This window comes from Protopterus annectens, chromosome 5.part0, assembly GCF_019279795.1.
Source record: "Protopterus annectens isolate FY-2018-M chromosome 5.part0, PAN1.0, whole genome shotgun sequence".
NCBI classification, from domain to species: Eukaryota; Metazoa; Chordata; order Ceratodontiformes; family Protopteridae; genus Protopterus; species Protopterus annectens.
Genome location: NC_056735.1, coordinates 529,718,181 through 529,733,641, shown reverse-complemented (window position 1 = coordinate 529,733,641; position 15,461 = coordinate 529,718,181).

Below are 15,461 nucleotides of genomic sequence, written 5' to 3'. Positions count from 1 at the left end.
AGTTTTTCAACATTTTAATATTTTTTTTGGCATAACGGCATGTTTGCACATTACAGCGCACCAGGCAAATGTAATATGTGCATTAAAAAAATTAATATTTTATAATGATTTGCATTGCTTTTTGGACTCGCTGGGCATCATTTTGTCCATTTCCATGCCTACATTGCAATATCCAACCTTCCTTTTGGGCTTTTACAGCCCCTGTTTAATTTTTACATTTCTGTACATGGTTACTTTCCATGTACATTTCTGACACCAACACGCCTCTTACACAGGTACTGTTCAGCTTACTGGATCATAAATCACCCTCATTTGCATGGATTTCCCCTGCTTATGAGTTGATTTGCATTCCCCAGACACTTCCGTGTCCGCACACTCGTGCATGCCCCTCTGCTCTGTTTACTGGATCCATGTTGGGGCCGTGCCACTATACCTACACTGAAAATCACTCTGTGTAGGGTTTATTGAATTCCCCCCTTGCTCTTTACACAATTGTCAGGAGTCACTATTAAACAGTTACAAAACTGACATCATCAGTGGAACTGATTATCCTTTTTGGGTACAATTTAGCAACTGTCTTTGTTATTACTTTTTCATTCATTTGTATATCATTCCTGCCTTATCATTGGACCAAGAAGTGCTCTGTAGTCATCAAAGCTTTCTCAAGATGCACAGTAATCTACAGACTTACCATTACTCCATCTTCTGCTTAACCTGCTGTCAATTCTGTGATATAAGTAAGTACCAAGGGGCCACATTTCTGGATCTTCACAATTTACTCAGAGTAGGAAGCTGACAGAAAAGGAGAATTTAAGAAAGATGATCTCATCTTTTTTATCCTCCTCATTTACTTTTGTTTCTATGAATTTAAGTAGCTTGTGCTGAATTCCCTGTTTTCAGCTGCTACCTTTTACATAGAGAATTGTACTGGAACATCCATTTGTGTGAACATTGACTCTAGATGATTGTCACTGTTGAAGTGACACCCCAATATCATGTGTAAAATGAGAAAAGGAGTTGTGGATGGATGGATTGATGGATACTAAGTGTAACCTGTATGCCTACATGACAAAACAGTAAGAGTAACAATGCAGATCTACACTCTGATACAAAACAATCGAAAGGTCAACTAATGAAACAGCGATCCTTACAAGTATCTTGAATTTTGACATAGTTACTTACAAATGAATAAAGTAGTGATTGTTAGCCTTGCATAGCTAAGAGAGTTAGAAAACAATTACATATTCTTTTCCTCAAGAAATAAGCCTTTAGGCTACATGCAAAGAGTTTACAGATAGATTGGCTTCTGACATTAAAAAGGAGTATGTTCTACAAAGAAATGCCAAATATGGAAAAAAAAATCTGGTTGCAACATTCAAGGGAATAATGGAATAGTAGGACTAGTGCAAAATGACATTAAATATAAGCATAGAGTAAGTGAATGAAGGGATTAAACTTTAAGAAAATAAGTAGCATTGGACAGTCCTTTTTGATATCAGACTAGTGTTATGAGTATTGAGGTGTGCCTCAGTTTTGTCCATGTTTATATATATATATATATATATATATATATATATATATATATATATATATATATACATATATATATATATATATATATATATGTGTGTGTGTGTGTGTGTGTGTGTGTGTGTGTGTGTATGCCTATGCTCTTTATGGAATATTTCATTTATGTTTATGTAATGTCAATATGTGGAGCTTTTCTCCCCATGCCCCTGCTGAAGATGAGTACTGCCCAGTTGGACTTTCCAGGTAAACAAATGTAAAATAAATACATATAGAGATGTTACGTCCTCGTGGGTGGCCACGGTGGTACAGCGGTTAGCGTTGTTGCCTCACAGCAAGAGGTTTTCCGGTTTGATAATCGGCTGGAGTGCCTTATGTGTGGAGTCTGCATGTCCTCCCTGTGGTCGTGTGGGTTTCCTCTGAGTACTCTGGTTTCCTCCCACATCCCAAAGACATGCTGTAAGTGGATTGGACACTCTAAATTGGCCCTAGGAGTGAGTGAGTGTGTGTGTGCCTTCTATGGAAGGCTGGGTGCCGGGCTGGCAACTCGACACTGTAAAACTCTACTGCCAATCATGAGTGGACAGGTGATCAGCTGCAGCAACCCCTAACTGGGAAAAAGCCGAAAGAAGAAGAGATGCTACATTCTCGGAGCAATCAGGAGGAGTCTGCATATGTTGTTTAATTCTACATGTAGACCTTGGTAATTGCTAATGGACCAGGCTGTTATGACTTGGCTGTAGTACCTCTTTACTGAGATCATCTAAATATAATCATTTAGATGCATTGCTTTAACCTGCTACATATTAAGCAGGAAGACTCCCTACTGAAATGTCAGCATGAAAAATGCTTATGCTATCAGGCCAAAAAAAAAAAGAAAGACCAAAAGTCCTGGAGAAGAGCGAATCTTGAACGTTGCTCTTCTCCTTTAAACTTTTTTTTGCAGGGATATTCTGAAAAATGGACATCTCTGACTTGGTATATTTAAGTCCATTCTTTCAGCCATTCAGCTTCCATGTTTTGTGACTCACGCTAACAGATCCCAAAATTTCAAATGGTTATCAGCAGGTAACCAATTATATCTATAGATTGCACGGATAACATGCACTAGAGCTCAGATTCCCTTACCATTATCTTTTCTTCCCTTCCCATCAGCTCAGAAGGTCAGGATGGCGCATCTGCAGGCCACTGTAATGGCACCTACACTGTTCACCAAACAGAGGTATGACAATGTCACCTGAGAAAGCCCTGGCAAGATGGTGCAAAGCATCCACCTTATACCTGGGACCTTGACAGGTATCCCCAAGCAGGCACTCCTGGTGGTTCACGATTCCATGCAAAGCACTTGCCTTGCCAACCACTGTGCCATTACAAACCATGTCTTCAGGTGTCATTCCAGTGAATAATGACTGGCATCTCATTTTTACACCTAATTTGTGTTTCTGCATGTCCCACTCAACATATGGCATCTCAGTAGGATAAATTCTGATAGGGTTTCTAATGTGTAGTGCTGAAAATGTTGGGTTGTCAGAGGGGCATAAAGGTGCAAGGCATGGCATAAAATGCATGCCTATGGCTTATCTTTGAGAGTAAATGTGCTATTTACCACCTCCATTGGTTGTAAATGAGAGATATATTATATGACATCCATGCTGGAGTTATCCAACTTGCAATGCATGCTCACTGCACTCCACACGTGCTCATGTAGGCTTACAGGAGTATAGAGCCTCCTAGTATGACTATGGTCATAGGCACAATGCATAGAAACAATGATTCATAAACTTTTAGGAGTTTAGCTGTCACATAACTACCATGCTGAGAGCCTTGTATTTATATGACATAAATTCTGGAGGCTGCCAAGAGACTCATAGCACTATGGAAGATTACTGGCAGCAACTCATTCTTTCAGAGGTGCACAACATTTTTGAGAAAGAAGCTACATATCTGCTTTGTGGTAAGCATGAAGCTTTTCTGACTTTTGCCTTAGCTGCTCAGCTGTTAGCACATACTTGTTTGCATAGCTGTGTATGCAAAGTGATGTTTGAATGTAGTGGGACCATTTCTAAGCTACTGCTGTAGTAAAAAGTGCAAGCAAAGCAGGTGTATTAATCAAAATGGAAAGTTACCTATGAACAATCTGCTCAAAGTGAAGAAGCAATTCAGCATTAAAAGTGCAAAGCATACTTTCTGGTAGTCATGTGTACAGCTGTTGTGAAACTTACTACATAATTTTGCAGGTGTCAGGTGTGAGTCTGCTGTAGTATAAGGGTACGTTTGGAGCTGTTGTTAATGGTCACAGTAGAGGAACTCAGTGCTTTTTGTGTTTGCAGTCAGGCATTTATTCTCATATTTATGATGTACTAGCATTCTGCAAGGAGATTTTTCTTTGTGGGGTGGGGGGCATAATACAGCAACAGTAGCAGTGAGTATCACAGCTGTACATAACAATTAGTGGATGTGATTTTTAAAGCATTTTATATAGGTGACCATTTTATATTCTGAAACTCATTAGCATGAGTCCCGGAACAGCAAGCCTGAAATACTGAAATGTGGACTTACATACACTAAGTCCAAGATTAATGTTTCTTGGAATATTCTGTTTCTCCAAGGTACAATACAATCTAGGAGTAGGTATATTTAAGTTCAAGAGGTGTTGGGGGACTTGGTCCCCCACAACTGGGAGTACTTTAATTCTTGCACCCTAGAAAAAAATAAGAACAGTGATGTTCAGTATTTGCTGTTCTCCTGTATTTTTCGACTTTTTTTTTTAGAATTCTGGAGGTTGCACATATGAGTCTTAGAATTACAGTAGGGAGCCTTTTATACATATAATGTGACTGCTTGTCACTAGCTGTCAGTAATACTGACAGAAACTGCACAATATTGCACATATTGTCAGTGACACTTCTATAGAACATGATATGCACAATATGTTGAAATTACTGAGGACTACATGACAGCATATGCAGCTGAAACAATCTGTGCTCCACCTGTGACTGAAGAATGCACACCCTGCCTGCAGGTAGACTGCCCATGTTCAGGTTTTATCTTTCACTAGGGGTGGTGTGTATCTGTAAAGATACATACAGTAGGCACCCATGCTTACAATCAGTTTGGTGAATAGCAAGTCAGATGCAAAGTTGGCAAAGGGCAATGAGCAACTATCACACAAAAAACAGGTGGCAGGGCTATTTGAATGAAGTTCCTTGTCGGCTGCAGTCAAATGTATGCTGTGCATAGCATGAATACTGGCTACATTGTTGCCATAAGAAGGGAGTAGTGGAAATGCTACACTGATATATGTAGAGGGAGTTTTCTTAAGCCAGTGAGTATATGACAATCTACATATTCTACAGACAACTAGCATCACTAAAGGGGCAGTTGACTATATAAGCTGTTGTGCAAGAAATGTATTGATCTCTGCACCCTTGCAGACTTTATTCTTTCCCCACACAGCATAATGACTGGCAGACAGAAGGCTCAGAAAAGCAAAATCTCCCACACAGAGAGTGAGATCTTGCTGCAGGCCCTTCATCTCCATGGCCTTCAGATGTTCAGCCAGGAGAAATATGACCAGTCATACCATGACTCTGTCTGGTAGAATGCTATTACTGATACTGATGTGTCAATCTGTCAGTGGCCAGAGCAAGTCAGATGCTGAGACACCAACATGACTTATGCAGCCAAAGAATGTGCTGCTGTCCTGGCTCAGAAGGGCTAGGGTAACAAGAGTTGGTCTGTTGGATGAAGCACCATTAACTGAGATGGAGAACTTTCTTACCTCACTACATGGGGGATCAGACACATCAAACAAAATAAAATATAAAATAAAATAAAACTGATTCTAAAACTACACAGTCTTCCAAATCTATCAAAGACTCAACAAAGACATAGACTTCTGGACTTTACCTCAAAATGGGTCGCCAAAGAGGAACTCCGGTCCCCTAATGATTGGCAGTAGATTTTTACATACTGTCTTGCCGGGCCTAACGCACAACCTTCAACGAAGGAATGCCCATTCATGCATGTCGCCACACAGAAGACACTCTAACTGAGAATCGAACGGGCAACGTCTAACTTTAAGGCGACAATGCTACCACAGCACCAGTAGCTTGAATAAGTGGACCCTGCAAATACCTATATCATTTGCCTCTACCCTCCTGGAAGACCATTTCCTCTTGTCTGCTACACTCCAACCCTCCTGGCATCGGAGATATCTACCAGACAGACTGTGAAAGTATGCTATTCATATATGTTTAACCCACATCAGCTGAACTGTGTGAACCAGTCTAGCTACTTGCACAGGACTGCCAGCAGCCAATAGGTCTGGCCCTCTTCACTACTCTACTCTAGACTTTCGACTACCTTTTTATACTTCTATCCTCTCTTCCCTCTCACCTTTCCTCCTTTATTAGCCACCTACGAGTATATCAGTGATATATATACTCCCTCAGGCCACTAGGTGGCATCCTTTGTTCTTTTAAATCTGCTCCTTCCTGATTTATTACAACACACACCCCTTTATCTCTTGATTTGGTGTCTGTACCTCTCCCTATCCTCTTTACCTCCTTTCTTACTCTCAGGACCCTGCTATACCAAATCCTACTACTCCCCTGTGCTCCAAACCTTAACATATTCATAGGTTTGACTCTACCCTTCACATACCTTATAACTATATACTTATTTTCTTACCTACCTGCTGTTTTCCTCTCCTTACAGATTGTTTTCTCTGTGCCACACCACTCCTTTGGCTCTTCCCGCTCCGTTCGCCCTGCGGGCTCACTCCGCTCCCCTCCCTGCCCCCAAATTCCACCCGCCCCTAGCACCTCTACCTTTATACCCTCATAGACACACCCCTCTTAATCTATCCCCACCCCTTCTAGACCTAGCCCCTCCCCACTTCACCTACCTGCCTACCCTACCTTCTAAAACCAGCCCCTCCCTTCACCACTTATCTTCTCTCCTTCCCACTCTTCACACTATCTTCCCACTCTATTTCAGTTATACATTCTCTAAACATGTCTAACCAATGCCAACCTTTGCTACTTATATCCTTCCTAACCATCATCATCTCTACTTATTTCTCCACCTCTTATGAACAAGCCCTTCCTTATACTCTAACAATTCCACACAAAGTAACCCAAATATCCCCCCTAGCTCTAACAATTACCTATCTCAACACCATCCACAAAACTTCCTACCTCCAAGCTAAATATCACCGACTTTCTCACATCAAATATCCTACTCATAGCCTTAAAAACATTTTTACTACTACCACAAAATTTCTCAATCTTACAACCCTATATTAATCTGCTCATTAATACATGGTGATATCCACCCCAACCCTGGCCCTAACTCACCCCTACCATTCTCTAAAAGCCACCAACTATTTACAAGACCAACACCATCTACCAAACCCCCCAAATCACTCTCAATTGCTCAATTAAATATCGCAGCATCTGTAACAAAATACCACAAATCCATGCCCTCCTAGATGTCCAACAGTTTGATATACTCTGCCTAACCGAAACTTGGCTCAAACCTACAATTAAAGATAATGAAATCACCCCCCCTGGCTATAACATACTCAGGCAAGACCGCTTAAACAAAAAAGGTGGTGGGGTAGCAATTCTGTATAAAACCGGATTGCAAATAAGCAAAGAAAATCATACTCTTCCATCTGATAATAATGTAGAAATAATTATTTCCAAACTTCAGCAAAACCCTCACAAAACAGTTAACATTATCTGCACCTATCTTCCCCCAGGAAAAAATCCCACTATTTTAGAAGACCTATTAAATTGGCTTTCACTAAATCTCCCTCAGGAAACTATTCTTTTAGGAGATTTTAATATTGACTGGAATTTATGTCAATACACCAATCCACCCACTCTTATTAACCTACATGGCTTTACTCAAACCATTAACTCCCCAACAAGAACAAACAAACAAAATAACAAAGAAAGTATACTTGACTGGATACTTATAAACAGTCCCCAGCTAAAGTATACAACAGGGACTCTCCCAGATGACCTCAGCGACCACTCTCTAACATATATCATCAGGCATAAAACAAGTTTAACCATCCCCACACAAGTCATAACATCCCGTAGCAAAAATTCCTAGATCCCATTCTGTTTCAAAATGAACTTATGCAAGTTAATTGGTCATCTCTTAAATCTCTCCCTATAGGCAAGCGGTTAACTACTTCAATCATACTTTTCTGACAATCCTAGAACATCACGCTCCAATGCGTTCTATAAGAATTAAATCTAAAACAGCCCAATGGCTTTCTAATGCCACCAGGAATCTAATCCTTAGTAGAAACAAAGCCTGGATAAAATGGCGCACCTCTAAAAATACATCTGATCGCCTTATTTTCAGAGAACAAAGAAATTTAACAAAAAAAGCCATTCTACAAGACAAGAAGAACTTTTATACTCAGCTACAACAAACATCCCTACACCAACCACATAAATTCTGGACCGCCATTAATACACTGCTATCACCAGGAAAAGTTGCCACACCAAATCCTATTGATTCTAACCCCGACTGCCCATTACAAACGGCTAATGCCTTTAATACTTTCTTTACCTCTGCCATTCTAAAGCTAGCTAACCAACAAAGCCCTGATACCTCCAAACTGCTAAACCAAGGTCCCACTCCCCCCCCATTCCACCTCAAACCCATACCCACCACATATATATCATCCTTACTTCAAAAATTAAAACCTACAACTCCCTCAGCCGACAAGTTACCAGCAGAATTCCTTAAAATTGGTGCAAAAGCCATAGCTTACCCCATCTCCATATTGATTAACAGGACCATAAAAGAAAGCACAATTCCATCATTATGGAAAATCTCTTATATTATCCCACTATTCAAAGGTGGTGACTCTACTGAGTATTCTAACTTTCGTCCAATAGCATTATTATCACCACTTGCAAAATAATGGAGAAATGCATCCACAAACAGGTACTAAATCACCTGCTAAATAATAACCTCCTAGCTAAGTGCCAACATGGTTTTCGCCCTTTCCATAGCACTACTACAGCCTTACTTTCCTTTATCGACTCAATAAATAATAACCGCAATAATAACATACCCTCTTCAGCCTTCTTCGTTGACCTATCCAAAGCCTTTGATATGGTCAACCACAAACTTCTCCTCCATCGTCTAAAGTCCCTCTCTTTTGACAATACAGCCTTAAATTGGTTCACATCCTATCTGAATAACCGCAAACAGGCAGTACTCTGGCATAACCATCTCTCTGATCTCCTTCCCACCTCTATAGGAGTTCCTCAGGGCTCTATCTTAGGCCCTCTACTATTTTCCATCTTTATAAATGATCTTTACCTAGCTACTCCTCTATCAACTTGCATTCAATATGCTGATGATACAACCATTATCTGCTCAGCCCCAACACAGTCAGAACTTTATTCCCTTACACAAAATACCTTCACTACCATAGAGCAATGGTTCTCCAACCACTGTCTCCTCCTTAACCCAAAGAAAACCAAACTCCTGATTTTTACACCCACCATCTTGTCTCCCTCCATTAATTTCTCTCTCACAGCCAACAATGGCATCCTTATCTCCCCAGACAATAACACCAAACTACTAGGCATTACAATTGACAACCAACTCAAATTTGACACACACATTGACTCTACAATAAAATCAACTAACAGAAAACTAGGCTCTCTGTATAGAATTAAATCTTTCCTTACTCCTGAAGCCAGAACCACTATAGCTAGAACCCACTTAATCTCTTCCCTTTTATATGCCTCCCCAATCTATACAAACCTTTCTAAATATAATCTTACCAAACTAACTACGTCTTATAATAATATTGCCAGATTTGCTACAGCATCTCCATATAGGACTCACCATTGTTCTAACCTTAAAAACCTAGGGTGGCTAGAATTACCTAACCTTATACATTTTAACCAACTTACAATTGCCCATAAAGCTCTTTACCACCCAGACAATACCCCAATGCTCTCCACCCTCATAAAACCCTATAGCAATCTGAAAAACCTGCGCTCCTCCAACAAAATACTGATTCATACTTCTCTTTCTAAGAACTCAGCAGGTGACTCCACATTCTCAAACTCAGTTGGGAAACTATGGAATCAACTACCTCAAGACCTCACCACTCAAACATCAATCCCACTATTTAAAACTAAACTTAAACATTTCTTTTCCAACCACTGGCTTTGCTCTTGCAATAACCCAGACTAACCTTTCATACCTCCCTGCTATGAGATTTTTTTCCCACTCTCTCTTTATCTCGTATACCTAACTCTCTACATAACTCTCTACAAAGCTGTTTCTATTACCTCACTTCTAATAAAGGAACTAAATCTCTACTTTCCATCTTCTTTTAAAGATGTATTAGATTAACTAGGTACTTTATCTGTACTGTCATATTGTACACTTTTCTAAGTAATAGAGACTTCTTACTGTACCTCATATTTGTACTCAAATGTTCTTAATTCTAACAGAAGGTTTAAAGAATATGTTATTAGATATTATTTGTATATGTTGATATATTCTGATAAAGTTTTTGTTTTAGTCTTACTATAGTAGTACTGTAGAGGAGCTTTTCTCCCCGGGCCTCCACTGAAAATGGACATGTATCCAGTTGGACTAGCCCGGTTAACAAATGTAAAATAAATAAATAAATAAATCAGTATCCCACAGAAGGCTGTTGGATGTTGGAGCAGAATTACAGTGTGTTCCTAGAAAATCCATCTGAGATGTCCCTGGTATATATCAGTGATGCTGTGGGGAATGCATATTACTTAACTGCATAATATACTGTATACCATTAAATGTAGTTTCCTTCTTTTTTGTATGTAGAAATAGTAGGACTTTGAAGTAGAGTACTTGCACAAAGAAAGATCTTGCTATATGCCATACTTATCATTTCTTCACCGGGATAAACATATGATGATGGGATCTTACTTACTGTGGGTATTTTCATTTGGTGTCTTCATAGGTGAAGTACTGTCCAATGGCTCCACCATAGATATACACCTGCTTGATGTTATAGATGACTTTGACTCATGGCAGTGGTGGTAGTGAATATTTGGCATGGTCAGGGGGCACAGTGTCTGCGCTGGACATGGAAAATGTGGAATCTAGATCCCCCTAACAAGTCAGTGGAAATTACCTCTGTGCCTGTGGAACTCACACCAGATACACAGATAGACAGTATAGGGCAAGTTATCACTAACAGATAACTAAGAAAGTATATTTTCCTCCCTAGAATACTTCCCTTTGGACACTGCAAGCTCCACTGGACATAGGGAAGATACGAATTGTCACTGTGCTTGTGGCTGTAGATGCCATGGATACTTTCCACCGCCAAGCTAGCTGCTTCCATGTATGCAACACAGCAAATGTGCAAGGTCATCATAGAGGTACAGGTGTGTTACACTGTAGTCTTATCAGAGATGGTATGTGTTTTACATGTCATGCAAAATGAAATGAGGAACGTCATGTCCTGTAAATGTGACAGCCTAGTCATGTTCTGTCAGCAGCTTGTATAGCTCACAGGACATACACCAGCATGCTTTATATGACCATTCCATGTGTGCCTCAAGCATTAATGATCACCATGTATGTAAGAGGCCTAGATCAGGCACATAAAGCACCACCACTTGCATCTCACCATCTAGTGTGGTAATTAGGAGGGTAAGACATAGATGTCCACAAGGTTGTGCTATTTGTGCCACAAACACATTCAGGATGGCCCATCCCTCACATTCATACATTGAGGGCTTGTTATTGCCTCTGGCCCTACAAAGAAAGGTTGCTTGCATACAAGAAGGAATGCACTTCTCCTCTTGGTGCCCTGGACAAGTCTATATGAAGTCCACACAGTGCTGCAACACATGCTGAGGCTGTGTCCCACAGAAACAGAGACTGGTTGTATGTTTGCATGTGTCATTATTACTATTGTGTATGTGTTTTAATTTAGCCAATAGTTATTGGTCAGTTGCTGACTCTTGGCCATTGTCACAGCATACTTCTCATGCCTTCATCTAGTATGGTTCTCCCCAATTCTGGCTTCTGCATTATCTCCTCATCTTGTTCATCTTCCAGTGCCTGTGTAGTGGGACATGTTCATCCTTCATGAATACTCCCTGCTGCAACTGTTTCCTCAATATTATATTCTGTAACATTGCACATAATGAATATATCTTAGCACATGTGCCAGGGTCATACAGCTGGGCAATGCCAGATATATCCAGGAAGTGAAAGCATGCCTTTAGCAGCCCAAACACACTTTTGATGATGATATAGGTTTGTGAGAGGAAATAGTTGTAGCTATTGTCTGACATGGTGTGAATTTCTGATTGGTGCCATTAACCATAGCTCCAGAACATATCCAGTAATGCCAATGAGATGACCATGTGAAAAAAGCCACTGACAAACCATTGACATAGGTGGCATGTATACCATATATGGGAGTCACGGGTACTCTATGGGTGGCCTGAAGACACATTTTAAATTCCAACCTGTGCATTACAGACCATCTGACAGTTTATGGATTTTATGATTAATGTACCTTCTTCCCAGCTCAGCAGGTGGTGCCTTTATTTCAATGTGGATGCATTCTGGCATCCCTAATTCCTCAGGCAAATAAGATTATCATACAATTCCTTCATGGTCTTGGCTCCCTCCTCTGTAGTACAAGGAAATCACATATACTGTCCCACATACTGCAGCATAACATCATGGAACTTTATGGAGTATCATTGTGGTAAACTGTTACCCCTGTTTGTCACTGAAAAAATCCCTGAAGATAGTATTCTTAAGCTACATATACTTTTGATCCACAGAGATAGGTGCTTTGTGACGCCCATGGGTCTGCAGATGAGGGTGTCACATCTCGAACAGCTACAGCATGATGAATTTATCCACATGGTAGTGGTCAATAATTTCATCATCATGAAGGCATGAAATGTTAAGCATGGTCAGATGACTCTAAATATAGTGACAAAAGTGAAGCAAGAGTGGGGAGAATGGGGGCATCCACCCCCAGTGCTTGGTTGCTTGGTGTTAGGAGGCATGATTGGGAAGTGCAGTTCCTGTTTCTGTACCGGCATTTCTGAATGCCGGTACAGAAATGCACTCAGGCACTTCAGCACCTCATGCATGGTAACCTATAGCAAGCTGTTTTCTACAAATGTAGCAACTGACTTGTTACAGTTTAAAAAAAGGAGAACAATTTTTTTCCTTTTCAGTTGAAGAACAGAGTGAGGCAGAGATCTGGCTTTCAGCCTTGAAGCACTAGACTATGGGAGTGGACCATTTTTTGAAGCACCAGACTGGGTAAGTGAACTTTTTCTTTATTTGACAGGGCACCAGATAACGGACGAGTCAGTAGTGATTGCAATCTATTATATGCATGTACAGTTCTATCATTGCTCCATCTACTACTAACATTGTTAATGTTTTCCACTCCTGTAACTCCAGGATTTTATGTCTGTCAGTTCCTCTGGAAAAAGCACTCACTGACACAAAATATATATATTTCTGAATCACTCTCCCAAATTGTTTATCTTTGATTGCATCTGCCAAGTCCCTCATTTTAATAATGTTGGTCATTGTCATGTTATTATATCATCATTAGCACATAATGCAGGCAGCATGTTGTTCAGTCTCCCCTACTTGTGCTCTGTGTATCAGGAATCACACAGACCCAACATGAGCTTATCGTGCACAACTGCTAACTATGACATGAAAAATATTACTGAAGCCCAGGGTGCAAGGGAGATGTACCATAAATGCAAAGAGTTCAGTGCCTGTAAATGTAAAATAGTGAAAGAGAGTGAAATAAATACAGGCATTAAGGATTCAAGGGCAGATGGGAGATAATAAGGATCTGAAGTGGAAAAATCATAAATGTGAATGCATGTGTGGGTTAGGTGCAGTGCACTTTTTTTTTGTTATGCACACATGATAGGTGAATATGCGTTCTGCATGCTGTGTGTGTATATACCCACTGGTGTTGCCAAATGCAGCCAGTGTACTCAGCTGAGAGCACTTTTCGGAGCAGTACTCTGAAACAGCATGTTTTGCATAATAGCTCCTGGCTATATTCACACACTGATTTCTAAAAAAAAGCAATAGTATTTGCATTCATGCAATGTGGCAAACAAATAGCTGTATGCTATACTGCAGGAATAAAAATGATAGTAGTTTGTGAAAAGAGTAACAAGATGTGACAGGATAGCAATGGGTTTTTTTGGGTCCTCTACTTTTTTTTTTTTTGGTCTTCAGTTTTGACAGGAGAGCTGAGTGAAACAGCTGACCTAGCTACAGCCCTGATTGTGGAGACAGATGATGGAGAGATTTACACAAATTGTTGGATGTGGAGGCGAAGGGGTAGTAATAAGAAGCTGTATTGCAGCCTATACCCCTGTACACAGTGAGTTTGTGCTACATTTGTGGAGTGTGCATATGTGCAAGAATGCAGAGTGTGGCAAGGTTCCATTGTTAATTACGTGGAACAGCCAAGAAAGGAGCCTGGTACCACTGGGGAGCACCACATGTAGAAAGTACTATATGCAACAGGATGTGGGGATAAGACATTCCACAAGGATGGCAACTTGACTACAGTAAGGAGGGTGCAATATTCTGAATGACTGTATTTAGGCATATGTCCTGTCACAGTGGGTGCTTCATGTTGCTAGCAAAAACACCTCATCAAAAGGATAATGGAACTCATGAAAGGTAGGTGTCATATTTATTATGCTGTTCTCACACCAGTCCAGATGTCATTAGAGCCCACAGATGACCCAGTTAGATGTCACATAACCTGGAATGACTGATGTCATAAAATCACCATTAGGTAATTCAGGGGGTGTACAATGATAGATTTGTCATTGAGGATGATATTCATTTGTGCTGTGTCACCAGTTTCTTTTACCTGGGAACTCATGGGTCCCAGCATATCAATGCATTCCTTATACCATTCACCCTGTTGTGCTCTGGCCACAAGGTGCATTGTACTGTCATGACGGGCACTGTAGCCTACACCATCAAGATGGGTAAATGACTATGCCATAACTCCACCATATTCTGTGTAAATGGCAGCCTACCACTGAGCAGTGTGTAGAACAAGTAAAAGAATGGTTGAAACATTAGTGGTGCTCTCCACTTCTGTGAAGCCTTAGTCTACTCTTGTCATACATGGTATGAGACATAGTTTGCTTCAAAGTATCTCAAGAAGAGTGCAGTCTAATATGGGAGTACTTCCAGCAACCAAGTGAATGCCTATAGCAGGTCCTGTGCTGATAGGTATACCAACACAAGTAACTCCTTAACACTTAATGCAAAGGCAATGTGCATTCCATAGTGATATATCTGTCACCTTATGCTCTGTAATAAGTGGAAGATACACGTATTATGGCTACAATCTGGAAATGTGTCTTTCACACTGCTGGTCACGGTCCTTTCAATATCTGTGTTGATGTACTATGGATTTAGGAACAGTTGCCCCACTTTCACCATGTCCACAGCCGAATTAAACAGTATATCATAGGTGGCATCAAATCTCATAGACTTGAGAATATTTCATTAACAACATATCTGTGGTTTGAATAAAGTTGCTGCCATACCCTGCTGGGGTAGGAAATGTGATATGTACTGCAGGTATTGCAGGATAGTGAGGATTAGGAGTGTGATACTCACTTCATTTTCTATGACCCTGTGTAGAAATGTGCCCCTCCATAATGGAAACATGGCTTTCTTGAAGTCCTTTAGACTGACGATATTTTCCGACAGAGGCTCAGTGCTCTAACTCTTGACTCAGGTCTTCACTTGTGTCAGAAATTTCTACAATGGCAGTATTTGCACCACATTATCATTCATATCCTGTAAGGTGTCCAGGACAACCTTTCACTGGATATCTGCAG